Source organism: Scyliorhinus torazame, chromosome 19 (assembly GCF_047496885.1).
Source record: "Scyliorhinus torazame isolate Kashiwa2021f chromosome 19, sScyTor2.1, whole genome shotgun sequence".
NCBI lineage: Eukaryota > Metazoa > Chordata > Chondrichthyes > Carcharhiniformes > Scyliorhinidae > Scyliorhinus > Scyliorhinus torazame.
Window position 1 is genome coordinate 56,314,286 of NC_092725.1, and position 12,665 is coordinate 56,326,950.

Sequence of the window (12,665 nt, forward strand, 5' to 3'; positions counted from 1 at the left end):
AAGCCACCCACCCCCCTCCTCCACGCCGCGGGGAAACCCACGGGCGGGGGGGTGCGCTGCCGGTGGGACCACAGAATCCCGCCTGTGAACGACCGGAGAATTCCAGCCAATGTGTGCGTTCACCAGTGATCATTTGTTGGGACCATTCCCTGCTCCTTTTTGTGTTGAGAGAATCCATTTTTTCCCCCGTTTAGTTGAAGGTGAGTAACCTGCTGTGATGGATTGATTGGGTGAAAACCTTCAACGTTTCTTTTCCGATATTTGTGACTGCACAAGTGATGCAACAAGGAATGGAGGAGGGGCAAGTTAAAAATACAAATGATAGATAAATTCTGAATCAAAATATCAAGAGGCTGAGATGAGCGTAATTAATGCTTTGGCCACCTTTCAGAGGAGATATTTAATCAACATCTGTTCTCTCGGATGAATATGAAATATCCCACGTCACTATTCAATGGAGAACATGGCTGTTTTCCCTGGTGTCCTGGTTAATATGCAATGGGGGCAGTAGAGTAGCGTAGAGTACAGTAGAGTAGTATGTTACTGGAAGAGTCAGCCGGCGGCCTGAATGAACGATCCGGAGACATGGGTGCAAATACCACCCATGGCAGCAGGCAGAATTTAAGGAATAAATGTGAAGTAAGAAGCTTGGGTGGGATTCTCCGACCCCCGCCGGGTCAGAGAATCGCCGAGGGTCGGTGTGAATCCTGCCCCCGCCGTCCTCCTAATTCTCCGGCCCCCCAAAAATCTGCCGGCCGTGAGTCGCGGCACCCGCCTCTGAGAATGGCGGGGTCCAGTGCGACTCAGTGGGCGCCGGGGCTGCCCGAATTCTCCGGCCCGTGATGGGCCGAAGTCCCGCCCGTCTTTTGCCAGTCCCGCCGGCGTAAATCCCTTACCGGTGGGACCTGGCGGCGTGGGCGGGCTCCGGGGTTCTTGGGGGCGCGCGGGGGGATCTGACCCCATGAGGTGCCCCCACAGTGGCCTGGCCCACGATCGGGGCCCACCGATCCGCGGGCGGGCCTGTGCCATGGGGGCACTCTATCCTTCTGCCCTGGAGGCTGTAGCGGTTCACCATTCCCGGTGCGGAAACGAAGCTCTCTGCCCATGCGCGGGAATAATGCCAGCACACGCTGGCTCTCCCGCGCATGCGCCAACTCGCGCCGGCCGATGGAGGTTCTTCGCCGCCGGTTGGCATGGTGCCAAGCCCCTTTCCCGCCGACCGGCGGGGCGCAAATCACTCCGGGGCGGGCCTAGCCCCTGAAGGTGCGGAAGATTCCACACCTTTGGGGTGGCCCGACGCCGGAGTGGTTCACGCCTCTCCGTCCCGCCGGGACCCCCCGCTCCGCCGGGTAGGGGAGAATCCCGCCCAAAGTCTCTAATAATGATGGTGAAACTACTGGATTGTCATAAGGAACGCGTCTAGTTCACTAATGCTCCTCAGAAAAGCAAATCTGCCAAGCTTGCTTGGCCTGGCCTGCGTGTGGCTTCAGACCCACAGCAAAGGGATTGACTCTTAACTGCCTTGTAAACCAATGGCTAAGGAGTAAAACTGGGCAGATCACCCGGAATTAAACTTCCTCCGTGACAGCACTGTGGGAGTACCTACACCACACGGACCGTGGGTTCAAGAATACGCCTGGCCGCCACTTTCTGAGGGCAATTGGGGATGGACAATAAATGCTGGCCCTCTTCGTGACAAGCATATCCCATGAACGAATAAAAACACATTTCCTATAACTAGCATCACGGAATTGAGATGATTTGGTTATTATTAAATTCCTGTGCACATATTTTCTGCCATGTTTCCGACATTACAGCGCTCTTTAAAAGTACTTCCAATGGCTGAAAGGTGCTTTGGAACATCCGAAGGTTGCGATAGACAGACAATATCATTGCAAATTGTTTTGATGGACCATGATGTGGCCTCGAGGCTGGCCCTACAGAGTTTGGAGAATTCTCCTTGGCGACCAGCATTCAACAAACAGACATTCAGTCGATGGACGTCAGCCTCCACTTCTCAGCAACTTCACCAGGGATGCTGGGTGGCTGTTCCTCGGTGCTCAGGTGTGTGATTCTGCTGCAGACCTTACCTGTGATCCCCACGTCTAAAAAGGTCTTGTTTGCACCAGAGGTGGTGCAGTGCTCTTTCATCAGGCAGGGCAATGCAAAGGAGTTTTTATTTTGGTGCACAGTGGTTAACATCACTGCCCCACAACACCAGGGATCGGAGTTTGATTCCGACATTGGGTGACTGTGTGGCATTTGCACGTCTGCGTGGGTTTCCTCCGGGCATTCCGGTTTCCTCCCACAGTTCAAAGATGCGCAAGTTCGGTGGATTTGCCACGCTAAATTGCCCATTAAGGTGAGGTTGTAGGGGTAGGGCAGGAATAGGGGATTGGATTTGGCTGGCGTGGTCGTGTTTGTAAGCCACTGGACAATGTCTGTGAAGTGGTTTGTGTTTTAATAAAGTGTCATAATGAGAATGTAATATTTTTACAAATAGATCCTCCTGTGTGAATACATTTGGCTGTACAATTACTGATTTGATTCTTCCAGAAGATACTCTTAAATTCGTGTTGTCTTTTGCAGCAACTTACCTTGTTCCATTAGCAGTGCATGCTGATTTTCTTGTAGGTCTTTCTTGGCTACACGGTTAGCACTGCTACTCAATGCCAGGGACCTGGGTTCAATTCCGGCCTTGGGTGACTGTGTGGAGTTTGCACTTTCTCCCTATATCTGCATGGGTTCCCTCCCACAGTCCAAATGTGTAGGTTAGGTAGATTGGCCATGATAAATTAACCCTCAGTGTCCACGGATGTACAGGTTAGATGGGGTTACGTGGATCAGGCGAGGTAGTGGGCCTAGATAGAATGATCTTTCAGAGGGTCTTGCAGACTCGATGGGTCGAATGGCCTCCTTCTGCACTGTAGAGATTCTATGATTCTCTGCTGGTGCTCCTCATTCTGTTGGCCCGAATGCGACAGCATCTGTCTTGTCGATGGTTGGTAACATCATCCAGATTGATTGGTGCGCTGTTGGGGGGGGGGGGGGGGCGTTGGGGTGGGGGGGGGGGGGTTGGGGTGGGGGGGGGGGGGGGGGTTGTGGGGAGTGGAGCTTCCCGTATATCTTTGTAAAGAGGCAGTTGTGGATTTTGTCAAGCTGGGGCAGGACTTGTCTTTGTGAGGACTGCATTCCGAGGCTCCGTTTGCTGGCTCTTCCATTTCACTAAAACAATGATATGAGCCCAGAGGTTTCTTCTCATTTCATTCATTGACCAGTGGAATTGTGCAGCCTCAACGCTACCCTAGTTCCCCAGGAGATGTTGCAACACGATTCCTGGCATTAGGAGGCCATATATTTGAGAGAATTGGGAGCCATTCAATATTTGTTGGGTTTCCCACATTAGAATAGTGGCTATACTTCACAGGTGCTTCATTGGCTGTGCAGTGCTTTGAGATGTCTGGTGGCTGTGAAAAACACTATATAAATGCAAATTTTATTTTCATTGCCGTTATTCATCTCATTGTTCTGTTTAATTGAACATCCATTAGGTTGGTGTCAGAAGAATCCAGTGGCACAGAGAGTAATATCCTCTAACACAGTAATGGAAGGCTAGCAACCAACTGAACAACAGTTCTACAGTTGTGCCCTGAGTTGAGCTGGCAGGTTTGTGAAGGTGGCCTTTTTATGCTCTTGAGACTCTGAGCCACCGCAGTTAGGTGGTTCTCTTGGCAAGTGCATGGTCCCCAGGTATTGGGGTTTGGATCATGTGCCAACCGATCTCAATCCAAGCTGCTGTTGAGCTCTTACGAAGCGAGGACATAATTTCAGGTAGAAACATAATACTGCTCATCTTGAGCGCACATTTCCAGTGACCAGTGATTGGACAAGATTGGATGATTGTGAACTGTGGTCGGTAGAAGAGTGTTATTGTGCGGGGGACTGGATGGTCAAGTTGGTTACACATTGGCCTTTTGCTTTTTTAACTTTGTTTACAACTTCGTTTACAGACTCTTGACTTCCATTAATACTCCACATGACAATCAATACTATCTCAAACCAGGGACCCGATTCAGCGAGCGTACCGGGTGAATCCCGGGAGAAGCCCAAATCGGGCTCAGCGCCGGGCCGATTGTGAATCACCCAACTCCCTCTGCCCAGCACGATCTGGATCTCGCCCTCACTGGGCAAGATCCAGATCTGCATCGTTACATGGTCCATTAGGCTCATTAGAAACCCCCTGGGTGGTTGGGTGACCAGGGTAGTGTTGTACCCTGGCACTCTGAGCACTTTGGTGCTGCCATCGTGTCACCCTGGCAGTGCCATCTGGGCACTATTGTGAGGACAATGCGTTGTATATTGCCGAAGCCTTGGCACAAGTTTGCTCCAGGATATGTGCAAACATTAGATGCTCAGCTTGAAACTGGGTCTCAGCTGTTGATCTGAATGCTGCTGGGAAAGAGTTTATCGCCAATACAAATTGCCAACTTGTTTAATCCGTCACCCAAGTTTTTAGCATTAAACAATTGTAGCTATAAAACCTCAGGGCTCATTGCACCAGCAGTGTTTATGTTCATTCTGTTGACATTACTAATGTAAGGCCTCAGTCAGAACACCGAATGGAACATGCTTTCTCCATTTGTGTGGACTCTCTCCACATGCAAGATCAGTAGGAAGGGCTGTAAAATCACAGATCTAAGCCCTGTTTGGAACAATCCATGGCCCAACAACCCAAAGGCAGCCACAGGACTCTACATTTGTTAGGTTTGATTGGCAAGGATGATTGGCAGGATGGATGGGTAGGGCACGTGAGATGTTCTGGCACCTGTGCCGTCCTGATTGGTTATGTGTTTGAAAGATTTGAAGGGCATGGTGACCTGTCCACACAGGCTGCCACAGGTAACGGGATTTGCAGTTGCAGCTCCTCCGGGTTTGCAATGTGATCAGGAGCTGGATGAGAGGATGGCATCATTGGAATATTTGCGGGAGTGACGTGGAATATCTGGCTGCTAAGCCTGAGTCCCGAATGCTAGGGAATGCTAATGGGAGTATGGTACATTGAGGGGTAGGAAATGTGTCTGAAGGTGCATTCGTTGATCTTGACCATTCACGTGAGGTCATTAAATTTCTTGTGGCATCGCTGCTTGGTCCTCCGGCTCAGATTCCAGGAATGAACCTCCCTGGCCATCATCTCCCATTGTCTTTGGGTAATGGTTCTTCAGAGCCTCCTGTCATCCGCACCCCCCCTCCCCCCCCCCCACCCAACACTCTAGGAGAAACAATATCCATCTCTTCCTGTCCACCTCCACCACTAAGGCCTCCAGCACCACATGTGTGAACCTCACAGCCTTCTCTCTGCCCTCTCTTCCAGCTATAGTATAGTATCTAACAGATTTTCCTCCTCTTTAGTACAGTGAAGAGTTAGTACTGATAAAAAGTCAAACAGACTCGAACATTAACTCTGCTCTCTCTCTCCCTACCGATGCTGCCTGTGCCTTTTCCAGCATTCTCTTGTTTCTTTTAGTTTCCTTGTTCAGAATCGCAGCAACAACGTTCAGCAACACCAACGCGCGATTCAGTCCCATTTCCATTTAAAAGGGACAGACTGTCTTTAAGTGGATCATGCACTCTCCAAAGATCTCTCTCTCTCTCTCTCTCTCTCTCTCTCGCTCTCCCCCCTCTCTCTCTCTCTCTCTCTCTCTCTCTCTCTCTCCCCCCCCCCCGCACCCACCACTACCATTCCAACAATATTTTCAGGTACGGCCACTTACTGCCTTTTCCACAATCACAGAATGCTTTGCAACAAGGAAGTACAATTGAAGTATAGTTACTGTTGTGATGCAGGAGATGTGGGAACTAATTTGCATACTGTAAGCTCCCACCAACAGCAACATGCCAATCTTTGGTTGAGGGAGAAATATTGTCCAATACACCAGGGAGAACTCCACTGCTCTTCATCGAATTAGTGCCACGGGCTCATCAATGCCCAACTGAGGGGGCAGACGAGACCTCAGTTTAACATTGCATCTGAAAGGTGGCAGCACTTCACTCCCTCGTACTCTGTCATGAGCCATTCCTTTAGTCTGTTCCACCTTGGGGAACGTTCCCATCAATCTGTTGCAGCCAAACACTGGGCTGCTTTGCGTCTCCGCTCTGAGAAGCGAAGGAGCGGACTCATTTCATGTATATTTCTAACTTACATGATGAATCCAGGGTCCTGGATCTGTCAATGCTTTTGAGCTGCTCTGCCAGACACCGAGTGGGGCTTCTTCATTGGAACTGCCAAAGGAGAACAAGCACTGTGGAACTGTTTACAGCTCTGAAGAAGGGACTGCTTAAAATATTCATTTTTCTCCTCCTTCCAAGTGTTGACGGACCTGATGTGAATTCACCCCCCCCCCCCCCCCCCACCCCTTCAGTCAGATGACTTTCAAAAAAAATTAATATCATCTCCTACTGTTCCGTTCTCTTTCATTCTCGCTGGGTTAGAACGTTTGCCAATTCCTGTTGTGTTGTTCATGGCGACTGTAGTTGGGGAAGAGTAAAAATGGTGCTTGAAAGTTGCATTCCTTGAATCAAGGTCGCCTTCCATGTACAGAGCGGAAAGCGGGCCAAAGAGCGAGGAAAATATTTCCGCAGTCTCAGCATCTCTGTGAGGGCTGCCAAGTGCAGTGGGACATATTCCTGGCGGTGTTGTCATGTACCCTGCTGCCTCTAATTGCCCCGCCCAGTCAGGCTGCCCTTTTCGCCCCCATGTTCAATATTTTTTTTATAACTGATAAACAAAATTGTTCAAAGCAAATTCAGAATTTATTTTAAAAATACCCTTCTGTCTGTCTGCTCGCCTGCTTGAGGCAGTGTCCAGCAGTCTAGTCTCTCCAGGCCATTCCTGGAAGACTGACTACCCTACTCTTATGTTGTTGGGTTCTGTCTCTCAATGTACAGTCTTTAAGCAATGAGTGTTAAGCGGTGATTTAGTCCGGTTTCTTCCAGCACACAGTATGTGTTGGACACTGATCAGATTATCAGAGAGAAAATGGTGCATCTATGACATTTGGATTTTATAGCTGAATTCTTGATGTTACTGTAGCATACAAGTCAAATTGATCTGAGAAGACTGGTCGTCAATTTTGTCTATCCCCTTTTCCTCTCTATTTATATTCTTCTGCTTTACTAATTCGGAAGGAGGAACCCAAGAATTATTGGTAAAAGTGCATGAGGCCTAACAAGCCTGTCTAATTCTTGTTTATGAGTGATCTCAGCCTCGAGTGTCCACTCTGTCACTATGTGCCTCAATTTGTTTAATCCAATGATCGTGCTCGCTTCAGTAGGCTGCCCTGGCTTTTTTATTTGTAGATAACTCTCTCCCTATTTGAGTGAAAATGTTCCAACCTTCCTAATTGCTGACAATAGAAAGTAAATCTGACTGGGAAGCTGAATTTGTGTGTAGGGGAGGGGAGCCTAGCTCCCCAATGTCTTTGTGTATGAGTGAGTTTGGAAATCCACCATTGATCATTGTGCATGGATTTGGACTTTGTATTGGGCAAGACTTTGTCAGCACTTTTTGAATGTGATGCATTGAGTCCTGTTACCATGGAGTTGAAGGCTGTGATTGATGACCATCCTTGTTTGTTTGTTTAGAGGAAGTGAAAGTGCATCAGACATGTCCTCGGCCTACCAGATTCAGACATACACAGAACAGGAGAGTTGCTGAGTTCTGGTGAGTTTTTCAAAGTACTGGCGAAGCACACCTTTTGTGGTCCTGCTGTTGACGGTTTAAATCGTGGCTCTCCATTTTGGGGAATCAGTGGCTATGTCGACATTATCAATGCTGATCTTTTATTTCTTCCGATTTTAAAAACTATTCCAATGTTCTCCTGGGCAGCATTGTGCCCTTTTGCCCCCATAAAAAATCATTGAAAACTCTGTCCCTACCTTAACTTGCACCGAATTTCATTCATCCATCGCCACTGCATTCATAACATGGCCGGTTAGCTCAGATGGTTAGAGCGTGGCGCTAATTAACACCAAGGTCGCGGGTTTGATCCCTGTACGGCCAACAATGCAAACCTGTCATGAAACCACCACCATCACCATTATCTCTGACCCCCCCCCCTTTGTCTACTGGTCCTTCCGTTCAAATCCATCCATGGTGTCCCTATCGCATTAACCATCTCCAGGCCTGCGACAGTTTCTCCAATTCTGATCATCTGTGCATCCCTCATTCCTTCAGCAGTCTTGGCCCTTGGTTCCGGAATTCCTTCCCTACACCTCTCCGTCGTGCCTTTTTTAAGAAACTCCTTAAAACCTGCCTCTTTGCCTAAGCTCTGGTCATTTGACCTAATGTCCCTCTTTGACTCAGTGACATTTCCTTCTGTCTGAATACATTCCTTTGAAGTCCTTTTATAAGGGTTCATCTGTTAATAATGACTAGTATTACTACATGCTTTCTCCTTTTCCCATGATTACATAAGAGGTTTAACGCAGGTGTTTCCTCTACCGCTGGACGTGCCACCGTCTCGTTTTCTGTGCTCCTACACGTACCATTTACTCTTGACCTCCTTGTCCTTGCTTTTTTTGTAGAATGTGGTCACCTGCTACCTGGCAGAACGTGACGAGGCATTGTGACCCTCCCCAGCTCGACACAGCGCAATGGGCACCCATGTTGTTCAACCATTGAGTTTATAATCTGCCGTCAACCGTCAGGCACCTGCCAACTTGTGACTTTGATGAACCTACTATTGAATGTCTAGCTTCTTTATAACATAACATAGGGGGATAATTTTTTTTAAAAAGGGCTTTTGGAAAAAACATAATCAAGGATCATGGGCGGCATTCTCCGTTTCTGAGTCTAAGGGCCTGATCTGCTGGCGTCGTTACAATCTCAAGCGAAACGAGGCAGGTGACTAGCGGAAGAGGCCAAAAACAAGATCCATGCCAGGTGCCAAACAGTTTACGATGCAACCAGCCCGCTCCCCTAGGCGAAATCGGGATCTCGCCATAGCGTGCGAGAAACCAATTATCACCATTTAAGCTGCATTATCATATAATTAATGAGAGCCACCCCTTATCCACCGGCGTCCTGTCAGTCAGCGACCTCCTCAGCAAGTGGTCACACTGAGGCGATTAGTATTACTTTTTAAAAACGTGAACCTGGCAGAAGGGCTTCTGTGGGGAGCTGAGGAGGTGAGTAGCCATCTTTGCTCACAGGTAAAGAGCCTGGGAGCACAGGGATTGTCGCCCCTGTGCTCGGCGGGAGGAGGGGAACCTTTGGCTGAGGGTGGGGGATCCTCAACAGGGGTGGGCTGCCATGAGAGGGTGGGAGAGGCGATGAGCGGGGGGGGAGGGGGGGGGGGCAACTGGGGCAAAAACTTGTGGCACCACCATGCCACCCCTGGATTGTGCATACCCGTTCCGGGCAACCCTTGTCCCTGCCAGTCTGCCCCACCGACCACCCATAACCCCCATCGACTGCTGAGGCTTCTGGTCGTGCGGCTGAAGGCTATTGCCGATAGGGAATTGGCAATCATAGTTAGGTGCACACATCCCAAATGGATTCACGTGGGTGGGCTGGCCATGTAGCATCCCACCTGGACAGCGTACCTGAACACTGCGGGAGGCAACACGACACACGCAGTAGCCAACAACCGAACACCCAGGGAATGGGACACAGCTCTGGGGACATGTCCCCAGCCGGAGGGTGGGTGAATGTCACGGGGAAAGGGCCAATGCCTGGTCCAGTTGATGCTGCGAGTGGGTGTCCGGGTACAGCGTCTGGGGCCCGGTGAGGGGGACCCGCTGCCACCGGGACTGCCCCATGTGCCGGACCCCACACCCTGAGGAGCCAGCTGCCCATCAGGCTAGGGAGGGACCCAGAGGGCGAGTCCCGCGATGGCCCAGGGTGGACAGGAATCACTGGTCCTTTGAACAAATGATGGGCAGCGCGAGCTGCAGGAGGTTCCTCCTCAACAAGGAGACGGTGCGACACCTGTGCCATATCCTCATGGACTTGGCACCACATTGAGGAGGAGGACACCCGCTCCTGGTGACCGTCAAGGACACTGCAGCCCTGAACGTTTACGCCACGGGATCATTCCAGGGCTTGTGTGGTATCTCACAGGCCACAGCCCATAGGTGCATCCGGCAGGTCACGAATGCCTTGATGCCCAGGCAGAAGACGACATTGTTTTTGACATAGACCAAGCTCAGCAAGATGCCCGGCAGTAGGATTCTATGCCAGCCCGAGATGCCCTAGGTCCAGGGGGCAATAGATGCCACGCAAGTGTCCCTGCACTCACCAGGCCATCTGGGGGTGCCCTATGTTAACTGAAAGGGGTACTACTCCCTCAACATACAGCTCGGGTGCAACTACCCGGATGAAGATAATGCGTGCGCATACTTCCCGTGGAGTGCACGACAGCTACATCCTGGGACAGTTGGCCATCCCTGCCCTCTTCGCAGGATGGGTGGCTGGCTCTTGGGGGATAAGGGGTACCGCTGAGGACCTGGCTAATGACGCCATTATGGAGGCTGGAGACCAAAGCGGAGACCTGGTACAACGAGGCCCGTGCAGTCACCAGGGGTGTCATTAAGCGGTGGGAAAACTATATAGCCCGTGGCCCTAAGGTCATAGTGGGCATGCACAGCTGCATAGCTGCCTCACCGGTTGTGGCAATGGTGTTCTGTGCCCACCCCCCCGGCCCTGGCAGAAGCCCCCCCCCCCCCCGGCCCTGGCAGAAGCCCCCCCCCCAAGCCTGGGGCACGGCTGGCAGCAAGCTATGGCAATGTTGGAAGCTTTCCGTATGCCCTCTCTCTCCCTCAGCAGCCACGACGCCGGTTTCACAAATTTTAAAAGCACAAGTGAACCGCTCTGTTGGGAACTCGGCCCATCGGAGGCAGAGCATCGCGGAGGCCTGGAGAATATCGGGTTGGGCCCGCTAATGGCACGCAAACGGTGTCTACTGTACATGTCTTCCGGATCGCATTGACGCCGCTGTCGCTGATTGAGAATTGCGATTTGTCGTCAAATTGGTGCTCGCCGTGATTTTGGCGTCGGAACCTATTCTCCACCCAGTCACCTGCAATTTCGGCGTGAGCCTGCGGAATAGCTGAATGCTTCAACATGGACATACTCGATTGATTTACTGAGCATTGCAGTGGAGGTTTACCCGTTTGTAGCAGCTGGAGTTTCCTCTTTCTCGAGGTGGTTTAGAAACTTGACCTTCCATTTATATGGAAGACTCTTTCAGGTCAGCAATTGAATGCATTGCATTAAAGTTTGTTTCCTGGAAACAATAAGGCCTAATTTTGCCAGATCAGAACAAACACTGTACACATTCACACACTAAACATACTGACACATTTCAACTGATTGTGAAGTCATTACATTGACACATTTCAACTGATTGTGAAGTCATTACATTTTAGTTTCTTCTTCTATCTGGATAAGGGTATAATTCCCAATGTGCAGGAACAACCTCGAGGGAGGTTTGCAGACTTGTTTCATTGTTACTTTGCCACGTTTATGCCTCCTATATGAATTGAGCTCCTCTCTCTGTTTGAGTTCATTGTCAGACTGTACAGCTATTGCACATAAACTGCGAGACCCTTAGTACGCCTGCATCATGTAATCTGAGCAGCGGAGGGGGGAATCTCATAGAAATCTATAAAATTCTACCAGGCCTAGACAGGGTAGATGTTCCCGATGGTGGGGTGTTCCCCTCCCCCGCCGGAAGCGAGAGCCTCCGTCCCGGCAGCCGGTCAATGGGGTTTCACATTGTCGGCACCCCCACGCCACCGGGAAATCCCAGGGCCTGAGGATACCACCAACAGAGAATCCTGCCCTGTATCTTTTCAAGAAGCAGTTAGATACAGCACTTGGGGAAGTGAAGGGGATCAAAGGATACAGGAGGAAAATGGGATTAAACTATTGAGTTGGATGATCAGACATGATAATGAATGGTAGAGCAGGTTCGAAGGGCCGAACAACCTCCTCCTATTTTCTATGTTTCTATGATGTACACCCCTCGACCCTCCCTTGTCCAGGTTTTGGGCAGAAGTCCATATTTAGTCCACAGAGTCACATAGAACAGTACAGCACAGAACAGGCCCTTCGGCCCTCGATGTTGTGTCGAGCCTGGTCTGAAACCAAGATCAAGCTATCCCACTCCCTGTCATTCTGGTGTGCTCCATGTGCCTATCCAATAACCACTTGGAAGTTCCTAAAGTGTCCGACTCCACTATCACAGCAGGCTGTTGGGGGGGGGAGATCTCGCTGGTGCCAGGTCCCTGAGGGAGACTGTGTCTTTGCGGCCGTCGGGGTACGCCACGTAGGCGTACTGCGGGTTTGCATGGAGTAGCTGTACCCTCCCAACCAGCGGGGTCTGCCTTGTGGAGCCGCACGTGCTTGCGGAGGAGAATGGGTCCTGGAGCTGCCAGCCACGTTGGGAACGAAACCCCGGAGGTGGACTTCCTGGGGAAGGCAAGGAGGCGTTCATGGGGAGTTGCATTAGTCGCAGTGCAAAGTCGCATGTAATCTTCATTCTTGCATCTTGCAAAGGGAATTCTTTAGAGAAGATGCCTGTCCTATAGTAGCAGTTTAACATTCGAGCAGTAGATTCTAATGCTTGAATAGTATTAAACAAGGTATGTCGAGGCAATTTGCT

At 50.4% G+C, this 12,665-nt stretch overlaps 1 protein-coding gene across 22 annotated transcripts in view; it reads left to right on the forward strand.

The window, feature by feature from the left end:
• nrcama (neuronal cell adhesion molecule a) overlaps positions 1 to 12,665 on the forward strand; it is a 529,817-nt gene that overhangs the window by 56,802 nt on the left and 460,350 nt on the right. For 17 of the 22 annotated variants that reach the window (XM_072484330.1, XM_072484333.1, XM_072484335.1 and 14 more), the window contains one exon: positions 7,642 to 7,720. The exons of the other annotated variants lie outside the window; for them this stretch is intronic. The gene's annotated coding sequence lies outside the window, so the exon portion shown is untranslated. The remainder of the gene's footprint in view (positions 1 to 7,641; positions 7,721 to 12,665) is intronic. 22 annotated transcript variants of the gene reach the window in all.